At 46.4% G+C, this 18,858-nt stretch overlaps 1 protein-coding gene across 13 annotated transcripts in view; it reads right to left on the bottom strand.

Annotated features, from left to right (window-relative positions):
• eys (eyes shut homolog) overlaps nucleotides 1–9,180 on the bottom strand; it is a 3,376,609-nt gene extending 3,367,429 nt beyond the window's left edge. For 11 of the 13 annotated variants that reach the window (XM_038800705.1, XM_038800706.1, XM_038800712.1 and 8 more), the window contains exon 1: nucleotides 9,102–9,180. The gene's annotated coding sequence lies outside the window, so the exon portion shown is untranslated. The other 2 variants (XM_038800707.1, XM_038800711.1) reach the window with 2 other exon arrangements.
• Nucleotides 9,181–18,858: the final 9,678 nt, after the last annotated feature.

Here is an 18,858-nt window from a genome sequence, read left to right as displayed (position 1 = left end):
CCCGGTCTTAACGACCACCACCTGAGCTCTCCAGGGACTATTGCTGGCCTCTATAATCCCCTCACTGAGAAGCCTTCGGACCTCTGCTCTGAAATACCCTATCCTGTAGGCTATACCGCCTGCTACGAGTGGCTACGGGTTTACAGTCCTTTGGGAGATTGGCGAAGAGCGGAGGGGGGGGATTCGCAGCGTAGCGAGGCTGCAGATCGTGAGTGGGGGCAGGGGCCCTCCGAAGCTGAGGGTGAGGCTCTTGAGGTTACATTGGAAGTCTAGGCCTAATAAGAGTGGCGTGCAGAGTTCAGGCAAAACGTAGAGTTTGAATTTCGAGTACTAGCGCCTCGGATTGTGAGTGTCACGGCGGTGCGCCCCTGGATCTGGACCGAATGGGAGCCTGAAGCGAGCGAGATAGTTTGCTGCACGGGGAAAACGGGGCGCGAACAGCGTCTTACCAGGTCTGGATGTATGAAGCTCTCCGTGCTCCCGGAGTTGAAGAGGCATGGCATTTTGTACCCGTTGATATGGACCTCTGCCATCGAGTTTCGTAGATTCTTTGGTCGTGATTGGTCCAGGGTGACCCGCTGAGTTGCGGGTAGTCGGCGGCTCGATCAGTTGTGCTGGAGTGGCCCCGTGATGACTGCCCTCTGAGTTCATAGTCGAATTCGAATTCTTCCGCAGAGTTGTCCGAGCGCAGAGATGCCGATCGGGCCCGTGGATCGCACGTGGCCGGCCGCGTGGTGGAGGTTTTCCAAGATGGCGGCCCCCATGGATCGCACGTGGCTGGAGGGGGCGGAGTAGGGGCCTAGGCCGCAGTGTTTCGGGCCCCGCGGGCCTGCGAGTGAGGGGAGCGATTACTTTGAGTCGCTGGGGAGCTGGAAGCTGAGGCTGTTTTAGCGAGGCACACTCTTGCGTAATGGCCTTTTCGCTCGCCGCTGCTGCAGGTCATGTTGCGGGCCGGGCAGTGCTGCCGCGGGTGCTGGTTCTAGCCGCAGAAATGGCAGGCTGGAGCAGCATAGTGGCTGGCTGGAGCAGCACAGTGGCTGGCTGGGGCAGCATAGTGGGTGGCTGGGGCTGCATGGTGGCTGGGCGGCCGCGTAGCACAGGCCTGGGGAAGTCGCTGGTCGGGGGCCCTTGATTGGGTCGCGAGGTCCGCGGGGAACGAGTTAAGGCTGCGGAAGGCAACCTCCATCGTGGTAGCAGCTTCCACAGTCGTTTCTAAGTCCTGGGCCCCCTTTTCCAGCAGTCGTTGGCGCACATAGTTAGACCTGAGGCCCGCTACAAAAACATCGCGTACAGCAAGTTCCCTGTGTTCAGCCGCGGTAACCGCTTGGTAATTACAGACATTGGACAAATTATTGAGTTCCCTTAGAAATTCGGCGAGTGATTCTGTAGGCCGCTGGCGGCGAGTCGTGAACACGTGGCGAGCGTAAACTTCATTAATAGGCATTACATAAATTTTATCGAGAACTGCTCGCGCCGCAGTATATGAACTGGCCGTGTTTAGTTGCGCAGAGATTCTCTGTGTGGCTCACCCTCGCGTGCAGTAGACTTAGCTTCTGATCCTCTGTCGTTTCGGCTGTGCTCGCTACTGCCAGGTAGGCCTTGAAGCACCGCATCCAGTGGGAGAAGATTTCTTTAGCCTCTGCATCCTGCGGGTCGAGTTCCAGGCGTCCAGGCTTGAGGGCCGATTCCATAATTGATCTTTACTGTTCTTAAGTAGATTAAATTGATGGAACCATCAATTCACCAGACACGTGTTTCCGATATGAATCTAGGCTTTAATCGACTTACTTCAGAGCCAGCCTGTTACCCGTTGATGAACTCCTAGTGAACTCAGGCTGACTCTGGACAAGGGTATTTATACAGCTGCACTAGGGGGAGGAGTCATGGGCGGAGCCAAGGGTGGAGCCCAGTACAAGTTCTGAGTACTCCCAGAGCTACTCCCCCTAGCGGTAGGATAGCGCTACTGCGCTTACAAAGACAGTGTGAATTATCATATATATATATATATTACATTCACCACAGAGGGGGATGGGGGACTTCAGTGGAGAGGGAGGTTTCCTTGGGTGGCATTCCATGGGGTAGGTAGGTAGGTTCCATGGGTACCAATGTGAACCACCACTTTCTGAAGGGCAACGAGGGATGGACAATAAATACTGGCCTAACCAGTGACGCTCAAATCCTGTAAATTAATTATATATATATAGATATCCTTAACAATTTGGCAGAGGAAGCCACTCTTGACAGCTTCCAAGCTATTTTTCCAGCCCACTGCACCACTCTACCTAAACATGAGAAAAGTCCACCCATTCTCTGCGTATTGTCCTTTACCTTGACTTTCATTTTGCAATGCCTAAATTTATCATTTGTCCTTACTGAAAGACCACTTTGTGCTTGCTTAGCATTTTCTCAATGTCAGATGTTCCCTTACTGATCCCATCTGCAAATACATTGGCCCCATTACACTGAATATTTATAAGACAATTTTTGCCCATTTGGGAAATGTTGCTTCCTCCAGCTACTGTCAATAGTAAATAATTGGATGTATAATCATATCCCACCCTCATATTAACTTTGGTTAACTCTGGGATACACTCGCTTAAATTATTAGTTAGCTTGACACCAGTTTTGGCTAAGGCAACGTGACTTAAGGACGTCATGTGCTCGCCTTCCGAGATAACAGACACTGCTGCTGTCACTATGGTTATAGATAGAGAAATACAGCACAGAACAGGCCCTTCGGCCCACGATGTTGCGCCGAACTTTTGTCCGAGGTTAATCATAGAATTTTGGACAATTTTTCATGGCCAATCCACCCAACCTGCACATCTTTGGACTGTGGGAGGAAACCGGAGTACCCGGAGGAAACCCACGCAGTCACGGGGAGGATGTGCAGACTCCATACAGACAGTGACCCAAGTCGAAATCAAACTTGGGACCCTGGAGCTGTGAAGCAATTGTGCTATCCACAATGCTACTGTGCTGCCCTTAAGAATTTAACCTACACTCCATTATTCTACCCTAATCCGTGTACCTATCCAATAGCCGCTTGAAGGTCCCTAACGTTTCCGACTCAACTACTTCCACAGGCAGTGCATTCCATGCCCCCACTACTCTCTGGTAAAGAACCTACCTCTGACATCCCCTCTATATCTTCCACCATTTATCTTAAATTTATGTCCCCTTGTAATGGTGTTCCACCCGGGGAAAAAGTCTCTGACTGTCTACTCTATCTATTCCCCTAATCATCTTATAAACCTCTATCAAGTCGCCCCTCATCCTTCTCCGTTCTAATAAGAAAAGGCCTAGCACCCTCAACCTTTCCTCATATGACCTACTCTCCATTCCAGGCAACATCCTGGTAAATCTCCTTTGCACCTTTTCCAAAGCTTCCACATCTTTCCTAAAATGAGGCGACCAGAACTGCACACAGTACTCCAAATGTGGCCTGACCAAGGTTTTGTACAGCTGCATCATCACCTCACGGCTCTTAAATTCAATCCCTCTGCTAATGAACGCTAGCACACCATAGGCCTTCTTCACAGCTCTATCCACTTGAGTGGCAACTTTCAAAGATCTATGAACATAGACCCCAAGATCTCTCTGCTCCTCCACATTGCCAAGAACCCTACCGTTAACCCTGTATTCCGCATTCATATTTGTCCTTCCAAAATGGACAACCTCACACTTGTCAGGGTTAAACTCCATCTGCCACTTCTCAGCCCAGCTCTGCATTCTATCTATGTCTCTTTGAAGCCGACAACAGCCCTCCTCACTATCCACAATTCCACCAATCTTCGTATCAACTGCAAATTTACTGACCCACCCTTCAACTCCCTCATCCAAGTCGTTAATGAAAATCACAAACAGCAGAGGAGCCAGAACTGATCCCTGCGGTACGCCACTGATAACTGGGCTCCAGGCTGAATATTTGCCATCCACCACCACTCTCTGTCTAGAAATCGGTTGATTTCTAACTATGAACCATACCGACAACAAACTCAAGAATGTAATCTGCAACAGTCTCAATTGACAACTGTTCCTTTTGACAAATTCAACTCTTAAGTGCAATTTCATTCTCAGATGTGCCGTAAAATGAGTCCAGAATCTAGTTGATTTCAGCATGTTCCACAGTGCTGGATTTGCGCTAGCCACACTTGTCAGGTACTATATCAAAAGCATCCGGCACAGGAATGGTGAGGAGAACTTTTATCATCATTGCCTATTTTATCTGCTTTCACCCAAATGTAAAACTTTCATTTGCCATTACACCAGTTCCCTTTGTTAGGTTGAATTCCGCCCATTGTCCCCAAATATATAAAATTCTAACAGGGCTTGACAGGGTAGATGCAGGAAGGATGTTCCCGATGGGTGTGTCTAGAACCAGGGGTCACAGTCTGTGATACACGGTAGACCATTTAGGACAGAGATGGGGAGAAATGTCTTCACCAAGAGAGTGGTGAGCCTGTGGAATGTGTTACCACAGGAAGTAGTTGGGCCCAAAACATTGCATGTTTTCAAAAAGCAGTTAGATATAGCATTTAGGGTGAAGGGGATCAAGGGATATGCGGGGAAAGCGTGGGTAGACTATTGAATTGGATAATCAGCCATGATCATAATGAATGGCAGAGCAGGCTTGAAGGGCCAGTTGTCTCCTCCTGCTTCTATTTTCTGTGTTTCTATACGTGTTCAGTTCAATTTTTGTTTCATTCAGTTGTATCCCATACAGACTCATGTAACTGTACATGAACACATGGGGCAATCTTTCAAACTGCTCAACCTGCCTCGAAATCAAATTTGGAAGTTCCAAAACTGTGTCACTATGTTCTACAGTCCTTAATTTCTCAAATGAAATGGAAAAAAGAATTCCTTCTCATCCTCGTCACCAGCTTTCCGCTGTGTATCTCACTGAGAAAAGATTAACACATGCGCAACTGCAAGCAGCCATTACTAAACCAAATGTATTCACACCTCCCCAACAGAGATGGCAGCAGAGAGGACTACATAACAAAATGTTCAGCTCTTACAGCATACTGTCACAATACCCTGGACTAGTGCACGGACGGTCAATTCCAGCCCCTCTTGACCTGTAAATTAAATTAGATGTTATTTTAAAATATCTGATGACCTTGGCTGAACCCAATAAACTGCAGCCACCTGGTTGGTAACTTTAACACAAGTAACCTTTTATTATGTACAGCATTATAATTAAATAGGCAAAAATAAACATCTGACTATCTAATACCCCTTCCTAACCTCCCCACAACCTTTGTACCTACCTCACTCTCGACACACAAACACACACACATACAAACAACACAGAGGGAAAAGGGTGGTTGAGAGGTAAAGAAGATTTTAACAAAATTAAAAGCTGAAAGGTTCTTTGATGCATTTGGAAGACTTCTACTTAGTGTCTTTCTGAGGTTCAGCTCTCGTTTTGGTACTTCTTACTTCTCGGCTTGAAATGGTTTTTCACTGGAAAAGTTGTTTACTTTCACTGTCGATTTAAAATTTGTTCCAGCTTACAGCAAAGATGTGCCAGGCATTCACAGGTTTTAGAACCATAAAGCAGTGTTTTACATCAACAACGAGAGAGAGAGAGAGAGAGAGAGACAGACAGACAGAGAGGCGGCACTTAGCCATTCGAACCGGCTTCTTCCAAAACCGGTTCCTAAGAGTCTCTCGGTGCCAACGAATCTGTTTCTCCACTCCAAAATACAAAACCTAGCTCTTTATTTCTCTCTTCTATTGTGTATTTATCTTTAATTGTTCCAGGTTGTTTTGTTCAATATAGAAATTTCTTAATAAACATAGTTAAAAAAAAATACAAAACCTTGGAACACAATGCTCTGACAAGCAGGCTGCTTTAGTTTGTGAATTCTGCTTAAAGGCACATTCAGGTTATTATCGGCAGACCAAAAAAGAAAATGGGAACAAAGAAAATAAACAGTAAGGACTCTTACAATACTACAACTGAGATGGCCAGAAGCTTCACTATGCAGAGAACTGACCAAACAGCCAATTGAATGGTACGGCACCGATGTCATGTAAAAACTCCTAGTTGTTAAAAATTTCCGTCATCAGAAATTTTACTGATGTGTTCCCTGGATTGAGGCTGAATGCTGTGCATGAACATGCACCAGACTTTTTATTCATCCAAGGTGTGTCAGCCTCATTGGCTGGGCCAGCGTTTATTGCCCATCCCTAATTGGCTTTGTACTGCGTGGCTTGCTCGACCATTTCAGAGACAGCTAAGAGTCAAACACATTGCTGTGAATCTGGAGTTGCATGTAGGCCAGACTAGGTAAGGATGGCAGATTTTCTTCTTTAAAGGACATTAGTGAACCAGATGGTTTTTTCGATGACAATCGACAATGTTTCATGGTCATCATTAGAATTTTAGTTCCAGGTATTTTTATTGAAAACAAATTTCACCATCTGCCATGGTGGGATTCGAACCCAGGTCTCCAGCACATTACCCTGGGTCTCTGGATTATAGTCCAGCGACAATTCCACTACACCATTGCCTCCCCTAGATTGTGCAGATTAGATGATTTATGAATTGAAAAATAGCCATCTGGCTCTCTCCAGTTCCTTACCAAGCTCCTGAAGGAGTTAATTGGAGGAGATCAGGTTTCCACCCTCCTCCCCTCAACCCCCTCCCCTGTCGTTAAGCATATTTTCAGCATCTTCCAGAGGCACTGACATACCAACTGGGTGTGCTACATTCAAAGCAGGCCCACCCAAACCCCTTCATAACCTTGTGAGCGATTGAAAAGCTCGGCCCTGAACTCAAATTGAATAGTTTTAATAATCAATCAACATGCCCATCTGGAGAGTCTCCATGCACACAATAATTCCAGAAACAAGTTTAAAGACTGAATATTGATGCTTAATATTCCCATTCAAAACGGCAAACCACAAAATACGCACAAGTTGTATGCCTGTACCATTACTGACTTAAAATCCGCTTTAACTGTTATTTGTATCAAGTCTCAGGGCTGCAAACGTGACCCTCCCATCACAACTCTCTGTTAAAAATGTTGGTATTTGAGGTTGAGATTATCCGAAGAATTCAGGGATTGGTTCCCCACTTACCAACACCAGTAACATCAACTCAATTCAATCAGACTCAACCCAAACCAGTGCAAATGATTGTGTATATTAAAAAAATTTCTGTGACCTTGTCCGTTGGTTCAAGATTCAATTTGCCCCAAACGGTTAATGGCGCCCAAGCTCCGTCAAATGACATTGGTTCAGGAAGGTTCTTCAAATTGCTCCCATTTTTTTAAAGTTTTCTTGAAATTTACAATAATTGATAATGATGCGAGTTCAGCACTGCTTGTTCAAATTCATTGCCTGAGGTATTATAGCAGATTCCTCACAATCAGGTGACCCGATGCTTTCATGAGAGATGCTTAGTTTTGTTGACTAAACCCTTATCAGTTGAACTCCCAGAACCCCATCTGGCTGTCCCTCTTAAATACAGCAAAGTATTTGGGGAGGAAAAATCTATTCTGCTTCCCAACTGAGCTGGCTCGTGGCAGTTCCTAAGTTTGCGATTCTGCATATGAATTTGGGGGAAAATTTAAACTATAACCTAATCAGTGGAATTTTAAGTGAACCCTAGGGGCGAAATTCTCCGCCCCCCACGACGGGTGGGAGAATAGCGGGAGGGCCTTCCCGACATTTTTGCCGCCCTCCCGCTATTCTCCCACCCCCCCCCCCCCCCGCCGAAGTCCCGACCCGAATCGCTGCCGCCGTTTTTTTACGGCCGGCAGCGATTCTCAGCTGTTAGATGGGCCGAAGTCCCAGCCCTTTCCACCGTTTTTACGAACGGCAAACACACCTGGTCTTGCCGTTCGTAAAAACGGCGTCACAAACTCGCTATTAATAACCATGGCACCGATTGGCATGGCAGTACCACGGCCGTGCCAAGGGTGCCATGGGCCTGCGATCGGTGGGCACCGATCGCGGGCAGCGGGCCCGATGCCCGCGCACTACTTGTCCTTCCGCCGCCCCGCAGTATCCATTCGCGGGGCGGCTGAGGGGCAACCCGGCCCGCGCATGCGCGGGTTTCGCGCAAAAACGCAATGACGTCACCCGTGCATGCGCGGGTTGGAGCCTTCCAAACTGCGCATGCGCGGCTGACGTCATATGACGCGTCAGCCGGCGCTAACTCCGGCAAGCGGGCTTAACGATTTTTGTTAAGCCCGTCTTGCCGGAGCCTACGGCGTCGGGCTGCTAGCCCCGACCGGGGACCAGAATCGGTCCCCGGTCGGGAAGGGGCGCGCTGCCGTAAAACCCGCCCGGGTTTTACGCCGGCTTTACGATTTCTCCCGTTTTGGGAGAATCTCGCCCCAGGTTTTTATGCCTATTTAAGGGCTGGTGCAAGAAAGCTTCACTTCCAAAGAGGTTAAATCCAGATTTAAGCATGTACGACAAATGTTTTTACTGTAATCACAAATTTGGGTCTATGAATCACTCCAGTTAATAGGCCACCTTACTTTTGAAGTATTCAGCACATAAATTTAATCAGTGCTATTCATCTATATGATCGGTAAATAATTCTGGCCACGTATGTGTGTACAGTATATTATGTTTTAGGAATATAAAGCTTGTTACTCAACTTTAAATTAGCAGGAGGTCACATTTGGTTATCTCGACTGAAAATGGCAGTTAAACTTCCCCTACCATTTAGGGGATTTAAAATGATTTTTTCAAAATCACATTAATGCTAACACTAAATATTTGTTTCACAATTAGCCTTTGCATTATACAATTTGAAACATTTTCACTCGAGATAGTCCTGTAGACCAGGACTGAATTCCGAATAATTATTCAACACAAATTTATCTCAAACAGAATTCTGTATCAGATATGTTTTTACGCAGTTTAAACTGTTTTCTTATCAGGTTGAAATGCATTTTACTGCTCACCTAAGCAGCCTGACTTGCAGGCCTGGCCAGGTGAAAATGGACACTCAATTGTAACAATGAAGAACCTAGTTGACACCCCAAGAGACCAGCACCACACCAACGAGAAGGATAGCAAGAGTTGTTTCGTATTGCGACTGTTTAGAACATTTCTTGTAGCAAACTCACCTCCAAGCACCACAACCAACACGACCAGTAACCGCGACAACAGGCATGCAACAAGGTAAAGCCGTCCCTCTCATCTTCCTAATCTGCCACTAAACACAGGCTGGCCATCTGTTCATCAGTGAGAAAACACCCCCAAACAAACCTACAAGGAGGTGGCTCACTGGCAGCCTGTCAAAATAGAATCAACCGCGGGATTGCACCGTACTTCACTTAGGTTGTTATTTAAAAAATGAAGATAATAAATAAATAAATGTTTCTCGTTCAGAATGGAATGTAGAGTGCCAGTTACCATGGTAAGTGGACGCTTTGAGGATGTGTGTGAAAGAGCCAAGCAACTGGTAGGCAAGGGGCAAACAGCCAACCTTCCCGGAGATATTATTGCACCGTTCCAAGATGGGAATCCTTTTGTTTGGATGTTTTTTTCCTGCAACACATCTTCTTTGGAGGTGATTTAATTACTCTTTGAATTATCCTGCACTTAGAACATATATACCATCCTCTTTAATAGCAAGGTTCAAATTTTAAATCGAACTTCTTTTTGTGATGGTGAGATCCGCAAGTGGCAATTTATTGAAGCTGGTTTTTTTCTATAATTGTAAGAAGCCTTTGTGAAGAGTTTATTTTACCCATCTGTAGTACAAAAGCTGAAATTATAGCTCGCTATTTGAGGTTATTACCGACAGTATGAGGGTCACTGATACCATTCGCTTATTCACCCATCAATAAGGACTCCTCTATCAAATAGAATCGGAACACAATAATTAAGATGGCCATCATCATTTGTACATACAAAACATAACTCCTTCAGATTGCCATTCAGAAAGTCTGTTGCAACTTCGCTGAATCTGTAGCTCCCAGTTCTCAAAATATACTAAATCCAAATACTGACATTTCAATTCACGTAGTCTGACTTGTTTTTCTGTTTTCTGATTCCTTGGCAAACTTATCCTCTCCGAAATCATCAAAATAATTTTTGGTGGCAGCTGTATACCCATCAGGCAGACATGATTTTACACTGGTGGGTGATGGCAGATGTTTGACATTCACCCTTGACACTCCTTTGAAACTGACAGCAACATCTAGGGTTGGATTCTCCACCCCTCCGCACCACATTTCTATTTCACCCTGCTGGCGGGATGCTCCGTTATGCAGGCCGGTCAATGGGGTTACCCATTGTGGGGCAGCCCCACGCCGTCGGGAAACCCCCGGGATCATCCCGCTGGCGGAGAATGCAGCCCCTGGGGTCTGCACATTCAAGGTTGAACAAGGAATTTGGAGGTTCCAGCGAATCCATAGAATCCCTGCAGTGCGGAAGGAGGCTATTCAGCCCATTGGGTCAGCACTGACCCTCCGAAAGAGCATCCTACCCAGGCCCACTCTGCCATTCTATCCCCGTAACCAAATAACCCCATCTAACCTCCACATCTCTGGACGCTAAGGGCAATTTTGCATGGCCAATCCACCTAACCTGCACATCCTTGGACTGTGAGAGACAACCGGAGAGCTCTGAGGAAATTTCAGCCAGGATTTTCAGGGAGGACCTGCTACAGTCAGCCAAATGTCCATTGACTTTTGGCGGGAGTGGAAGTTCCTGGTGGTGGGTAACCAGCAAATTTTGGTCGATCCACTCCCATGACATTTGCCTTGCTGATAAAACCCAGTGTAATTGGTGTTTAAACAACATGCTAATTTCATAATTATGGCTAAACATCTCACTGGTCCTAAAAGAATAAGTTTATACTTATTGAATGCCAATTTTTTGTTTAAGGATAAGAATTTCCAGATATTTTTTAACCTTTTTTATGTTTACTTCAACTTCTATCTCAATCCCATGTCCTATTCCCAATCACATAGTTATCTGTCTGTAAACAAATTATGTTCATGAGGATACTTTAATGTGATTGGCTAATTAAGCAGCATGCTGATGTCATTGTTGCTCAACATTTGAATATCGCCTTGTCTTGGCACCAGATTCAGACTGGCGTTTAGAAAGGTGAGGTCTGGACCACATAGCTTATTCGGTATTTGAGGTCAGCAACAAGTGCTTTGCCATTGATCCCGAAAGCCATCTCATTGTCCTGCTGTGAATCACAGAATCACAGAATTCCTACAGCTCATTCGGGAGCCATTCAACCCATCAAGTCTAGAATCATAGAATCATAGAGTCATAGAATTTACAGTGCAGGGTGGCCATTCAACCCATCAAGTCTGCACCGGCTCTTGGAAAGAGTATCCCACTTAGGCCCACAGCTCTACCCCATCCCAGCAACCCAGCAACCCTCTCCAACCATTTTGGACACTAAGGCCAATTTAGCATGGCCAATCCACCTAACCCGCACATCTTTGGACCGTGGGAGGAAACCGGAGCACCCAGAGGAAACCCACGCAGACACGAGGAGAATGTGTAGACTCCACACAGACAGTCACCAAGTCAGGAATCAAACCTGGGACTGTGGAGCTGTGAAGCAACAGTGTTAACTACTGTGCCATCCTCTAAGCTCTTTAAGATTCAATCTTCTGCTGATTGTCAATGGGGTTTCCCATAGTAACACTCCACGCCGTGGTGCAACCCGCTGGCGGGGGTGTGCTGCCAGCTGGAAAATTGAATCGCGCCAACCAGAGAATTCGGGCAATATGTTTTCGTGGAGGCGTTTAATGTATTAAAACATCCCCAAATGTGTCAAGGGGCATTGCCAGGCAGAATCTGACACCAAGACGCATACAGAGACATCAGAGTTGGTGACCCTTGTCAAAGATGTAGGTGATTTTGGAGGATCATAAAAGGACAAAAAGGGATGGGGAGGCAGAGAGTTTTAAGGGCGGAATTACAGAGTTTAGGGCCGAGACAATTGAAGGCACAGGCTCCAATGGTGGAGCGATTAAAATCAGAGACACTCCCTGATGCCTTGGTGCATGATGCATGATGGTCACATGTATGCCATTGATAGCCCTCTGGAACTGGGACACCCCGGAATTGGCGGTGAACCCTGCCGCTCGGGCATCTTGGTGAGCCTAGTCCAGGTCAAAGATGATATAGTCGGATTCCCTGGGCATACAGAGCATCCGTCACCTCCCGGATGCACCAATGGGCTGTAGATTGCGATATGCCACACAGGTCGCTGCTCCAACCCTGGAATGACCCGGTGGCATCAAAGTTTAGTTCAGCAGTGACCTTCGCCACCACTGGTAATGTATGCTCTCCTCCTCCTCTACTGAGTGCAATGTTCACGAGGAAGTGGCACAGATGCTGCACTGTCTTTCTCCTGCTGCATAAGGTGTCTGTCAGCTCATGGAAGGAGCAAGAAATCCGGTAAACCTTGGTCCATCACTGGCCTCCCTTCTGGCCCCCTCCTCAGCCTGATGGGTGGCCAGGTCTTCAGGGTGTGCGGTTGCGCCCTACACATGTGGTGCCACCTCCAGCCTGCGTTGGCGTTGCTGCCATTTTTGACGTCTGCTCACCTGGGCTGCGACGAGCACAGCAAGGGCAGCCTCGATGAGATGTACACCAGACAATTCCGGGTCCACATGGATTATGTAGAATATGGAAGTGCAGTGTGACAGCAGCTTGAAACCTCTTACCTGTTCACCAAAAAGGTAGTGTTCTGAAAGAGCTAAAGCACTAAACAAAATAATGGGACTTGCAGATGTAAGTCTGGACACAGCTAACCTTACAATTATACCTGACCTCAATAGGATCACAAGTGCCACACTGTTTTGACAAGGATTTTATTGGAAGGAGTGCCCTGGAGGACTACAAAATCAATTCTCTAACTCTGAAAATAGGCTGAACATTTATTTTTGTGAAAAAGAATAATAAGATTGCACATAAATTAAAAAGTTACAAAATTGACCATCACATTATTAAATGTACCCAGATAAATCATAGAATCCCGACGGTGCAGAAGGAGGCCATTCAGCCCATCGGGTCTGCACTGACCCTCCGAAAGAGCACCTTACCTGTATACACTCCTCCATCGACCCCATCCTATCCCCATAATTTAACCTGCACATCCCTGTATATTAAGGAGCAATTTAGCATGGTCAACCCACCTAACCTGAACATCTTTGAACTGTGGGAGGAATCTGTAGTACTTGGAGGAAACTCACGTAGAGACGGAGAGAAGGTACAAACTCCACGCAGTCTCCCAAAGCCGGAATTGAATCCTGGCGCTGTGAGGCAGCAGTGCTAACCACCATGCCACAATATATTTGGTTCTGAATTGTCTGTATATCGCAGACATAATTTTCTAACAGAGACCTGTGCCTCTCTGAAAAGCCTAGGGTTTAGTTTTACAAGGCTTTCCATCATTTCACTCGATTACCTCAATGACCAGGCTCAAGTCTAAAAGCCAAGTAAATCAATGGTCATAATTTTTCCAAGTCAGCAAACAGTCTGTGCACTGCAATTCCTCAACAATGGAGGTGAAAGGTGCCTGTTATAACCCCCTTGAGGGCCAAGGACTGTGCTCCATTCAATTTCCCCCTTACACAGCTGAGCATGAACTCCCCCAATAATTGACGGCGGGGTTTCCCTTTAACAAAGGAAAACCACACAGTACAACAACCCTGACCTGGGCTCAGGTCAGGGGCCCTTGGGAGAGAGGAGTTATAGTCTTTTGTAGTTTTGTGTATGTAATAGTATGACTAGGGGTACCACGGTACCTGGGAATGTGAGCTGCTATTGGTGTAGAAGGCTCGCTGCCCATCGGCCCAAGTGTTGTCTTCTCATTGGTCGAGAGGAAGGTAGCTCCACCTATGAGGCGGAGTATAAGAACACGTGTTTCCCAGCAGCCATCGTTCTTTCTGTACTCCTGCTGCTGGGCACACTTCTTATAGATTAAAGCCTTTGATTCGGAGTGCTCCTTCGTTTCTGTGTTCATTGATCGCGCATCAATGTACACCGTAATAAACCTGTCATTCATTTCTAGCCTATCGTTTGTTCCTGTAATCTCTCCCGATTGGGTTCAACAATGCCTTGCCTCTTCGCCACTGAAAATGGTTCACAATAGAAAGCTGTTTCTGTTTCCATATTTATGTCGGACATTTAATATATCACAAACTATCACAAGGCACTTTGGAGGACTGTAATTAAACTAAATGTGTCAAGTCATATAAAGGGATATTCAAATTGTTGACACAAAAGTTTGTGAAAGAGAACGTTTGGAAACATCTGAAAGTTGGAGAGTGAGTTGAAGAAGTTTACAAAGTTTACTTTAGAACTACGGCTTCGATAGGTGATGACTAGGCCACCAATTGTGGGACAGTGGAAGTGAGATGCAGCAGAGGTAGGATTTGGAGGATTGCAGAGTTCCCAGAGAGGTGCAGAGGGGCAAGGCCTTTGGGGGAGATATTAGAGCAAGATGTTTAAAGGAATAATGTTGGTGGACTAGGAGCCAAGGGAGATCAGTAAACATGGGAAAATTGTCATTCTTTTTGTAAAGGTTGCCTCTCTCTACACAGCAGCCCAGCAATGGGAAAATACCACAGCAAAAGCCAGAATACCATTACATCAAACATGTGCTAAATTTTCCACTTTCATGCAGGTTGTTTGGCAGGCAGGAAGCATAAAAATAAAATTGGGTGTAATTTCATGGGCATCGTTACTGGTGACAACCCACCTGCCCGCCAAACTATTACAGGCGGCAAGGTGGTGCCAGGAGGCTCACTTGTCCATCAGCTAATTCAGGCCCTGATCTATTTGTAAAATGGATTTAATTACCCGAAAGGGTAAATGGGAATTTAATTAACGACAGGCATTAATGAATTATAATGATCCTGGAAATGGCACTGGTGGCTTGGCATGGGCAGCTAATGGTGAATCTGCCAAAAAGGAACCACAAAACAAAGATTTGTTGTCTTTCTTCATTATAGTTCTATTCCGTTCAAGAAAGAATTGGCAGTGGAGCATTCTCTCCATCTTAGCAATAGATTAGTGGGTATGAAGTCCACCTTTCTCAGAGAAATACCTTTCTAAAAGTCATCGACTTTGACTCCTCAATCACCAGCGGCACTGGTTGGGAGAAAATTTCAAATCAAAAACTATCTTTTTTGCCAGTTATCGCCATAGTAACATCGTGGCCCCCAGATCCATATCTCTCCTTGCTCAGACAGAGTCAATAATGACAGCAAAGACATTGCAAAAGTCACTTATTCTGTGAAAAACGCAGATGCATCCAATAAAATTTGTCACTGTAAAGTTGCATTTTAGAACTTTTGTGAGACTGTGCCTAATTCTAAACTCTTTGTTTCAAAATGCAATGTACCCTAATGATCTGCTTATGCTTTGGGAATATTGGATGCTAATTGTTACTTTGAAAAGAGCGAGGGGAGGAAAGACAGATGGAGGATTGTAGAAATAAGTTCCTCTTCTGGATTCACAATTATCAGTCAATGCCAAGACACCAGTGACACATCCCCGGATCATGGTAATAGTTTATCAATATCTCATCATCATGACTCTCAGATGGTGAGCGGACTCAAACAACAGGACTGCAGAAATGCTCGTTTCCAGATTAATTCTTGGCTCAAGCAGTCCATCGTAAGTGAACAGTGTGACATTTACTCACACCCTTCCCATATCATTTCAATGCCCTTTCTGTCATCTGTCTGTCGAGTGCAATTTCTTTTTTAAAAAACATTTAGAGTACCCAATTATTTTTTTCTCCAATTAAGGGGCCAATCCACCTAACCTGCACATCTTTGGGTTGTGGGAGTGAAACCCACGCAGACATGGGGAGAATGTGCAAACTCCACACAGATAGTGACCCAGGGCCGAGATTTGAACCCAGGTCCTCAGCGCTGCAGTCACAGTGCTAACCACTGTGCCACATGCCGCCCTCTACCGAGTGTAATCTTGAATGCTGATATGGTTTCATCCTCACCCACTTACCATGCACGTGAATTTCATAGTTTCACAGTGTACATACAGTGCAGAAGGAGGCCATTTGGCCCATGGGCAGCACGGTAGCATAGTGGTTAGCATCAATGCTTCACAGCTCCAGGGTCCCAGGTTCGGTTCCCGGCTGGGTCACTGTCTGTGCGGAGTCTGCACGTCCTCTCCGTGTGTGCGTGGGTTTCCTCCGGGTGCTCCGGTTTCCTCCCACAGTCCAAAGATGTGCGGGTTAGGTGGATTGGCCATGCTAAATTGCCCGTAGTGTCCTAAAAAGTAAGGTTAAGGGGGAGTTGTTGGGTTACGGGTATAGGGTGGATATGTGAGTTTGAGTAGGGTGATCATTGCTCGGCGCAACATCGAGGGCCGAAGGGCCTGTTCTGTGCTGTACTGTTCTAAATTCTAAAGTCTGCACCGGCCCTTGGAAAGAGCACCCCACTTAAGCCCACGCCTCCACCCAAATCCCTGTAACCCCACACAACCTTTCCGAACACCAAGGGCAATTTAGCATGACCAATTCACCTAACCTGCACATCTCTGGACTGTGGGAGAAAACCCACGCAGACACGGGGAGAAGGTGCAGACTCCGCCCAGACAGTGACCCAAGCCGGGAATCGAACCTGGGACCCTGGAGCTACGAAGCAACTGTGCTACCCACTGTGCGACCGTGCTGCTGAATTTACATCCTCGTTATTAAAACATTTCTTCTGGGGATTCTCCGTCCCGCCACACTCATTTCCAGTGCAACGTACCCCCGTCGACAGGGGCATCCTCCATCCCGGCAGCCGGCCAATGGAGTTTCCCATTGTTGGCAGCCCTACGCGTTGGGACATCCATTGGCGTCAGTGCGCTGCCGACAAAGTGGAGGATCCCGCCGATGGAGGATCCAGCTGGCCTCTTGCATGTTCATCATTCCATCCTTTCAACATTTTAAATGCATCTATCATATTGTTTTGTAATCTGCCTTGTTCCAACAAAAAATATCTAATTTTTCCAGGGTTTTCATATGTGAATATTCTTATATGAGGCAGCATCTCAGTTTGTCCTCAGTGATGTACTCTTTCTGAAATGGACTTGTTCGCTGCAATGTCCATCATCATTTGTAGATGTAAGATGCTTGAATGAACCTCTTCTAAAACCTGAAGATACTTCCTAGCGTGTGGAGACTCATGCTGCTTATAGGTCACATTGTCTTAAATCATTCAAATTCAAATCATTGCCTTTTGAAGAATCCTGCTTCATACACTATGAGGCAGGCTTCATATTCATAGTTTTGCCTATATTAACAGCAAGCCTTTATTAACAGGTTATGAGCTGGATTCTCTGTTCCTGAGGTGAAGTGCTGACTCCAACGGCGGAAAGGTCTGTGCCACACCTGCACCGACTCCTCTAGCGGTGAGGGGCTAGCCCCGGCACCACATGGAACACCTGCAGGACACGCGCAAAATGGTGGGGAATCGCCAGGTCCGTGCTGGACACGCGCAGGGCTGACAAACTGCAGCCATGCATACATTATACACCCTTGAAATAGCCTTCAGCTGTGAAGCTAGAGGCTGCTCACAGTCAAAGGGAGTGAAATTGAGTTTCAGGGGAGAAGCCGCAGCAGAGCTCTGTCCTGGGGGAGTTTGGTGGGACAGACGGGCTGCAGCTGCGATTGCCCTTGTTATGGGTCTCCACAATATTTAAAGATGTTTTGAAGGCCTCACAGACACAAAGCCCCTCACCCCCACAGCCCAAGGGCGACCCCCGACCTGGCCCACTCCAGAACTCACCATTGGGAGTGGGGTGAGTGAATCTGAAAATGATTCTCGCTCGGCGCAAATCTCAATTTTGGCCTTTCCCGTTATTCCCCTGAATGCCCAAATCTGGGTTCAACGCTGTGGCTGAACCCCGCCCTAAATCTTCACCCAGAAGGTCGTCTTGCACATTTTGAAATTTAATCATTCCACAATTAGCAACCGTCTATTCAGCTGCAAATGTCCGGAACTCTGGAATACCTTCTCTAACCTTTGTAGACTCTCTCTCTCTTTCCCTCTTTCTTATTCTTGAAAACCCAACTCTAAACTGTCCTAATATCTAATGTGTCTCGAATGCCTCAACACACCTGTGATGCATTTTGGAACTATTTCACTACATTAAGTGGACTATATAATTTATTTTTAGTTTTATCTAGTTGTAAAGGTGTGTCCTTTATTGAAATAAAATACTGAATGTAGCATTACCCATGAAAAACAAGCATGCTGAAGCAGTCCATGTCCAAATGTGGCACGACCTGGACAACACTCGACTTGGGGCTGATTAGTGGCAAGTAGCATTCACACCACATAAGTGCTGATCATCTCCAACAAGGGAAAACCTAAGCATCTCCTCTGAACACTGAATGCCATTACTATCGTTGACCACCTCTCTCCCCCCCCCCCCCCCCCCCCACTCTCCCCCCCAACTATCAACATCCTGGGGTTCACCGTTGACTACACACTGAACTGGACCAGCCACATCAATACTGTGACTACAAGAGAAGGTCAGAGGCTTGAAATTCCGCAGTGAATAACTCACCACCTGACTCCCCAAAACCTGTCCATCATCTGCAAGGCACAAGTCAGGGGTGTGATGGAATACTCTCCACTTGACTGGATGAGTGCAGCTCCCAGAATTATCAAGACGTTCTTCACCATCCAGGTCAAAGGAACCCATTTGATTGGCACCTGATTCCCCATCCTAAATATTCACTTCCGCCACCACCGATGCACAGTGCCAGCTTTGAGTACCATCTACAATATGCAGTGCAGCAACTCACCAAGGCTCGTTCAATAGCCTAAACCTGCAAAATTTACCAACTCAAAGGACAAACGCCAGAGACGCATGGGA

Source organism: Scyliorhinus canicula, chromosome 6 (genome assembly GCF_902713615.1).
Source record: "Scyliorhinus canicula chromosome 6, sScyCan1.1, whole genome shotgun sequence".
Taxonomy (NCBI): domain Eukaryota; kingdom Metazoa; phylum Chordata; class Chondrichthyes; order Carcharhiniformes; family Scyliorhinidae; genus Scyliorhinus; species Scyliorhinus canicula.
The sequence above is the reverse complement of the archived record's forward strand: the minus strand, read 5'-3'. Positions and strand labels throughout refer to the sequence as shown.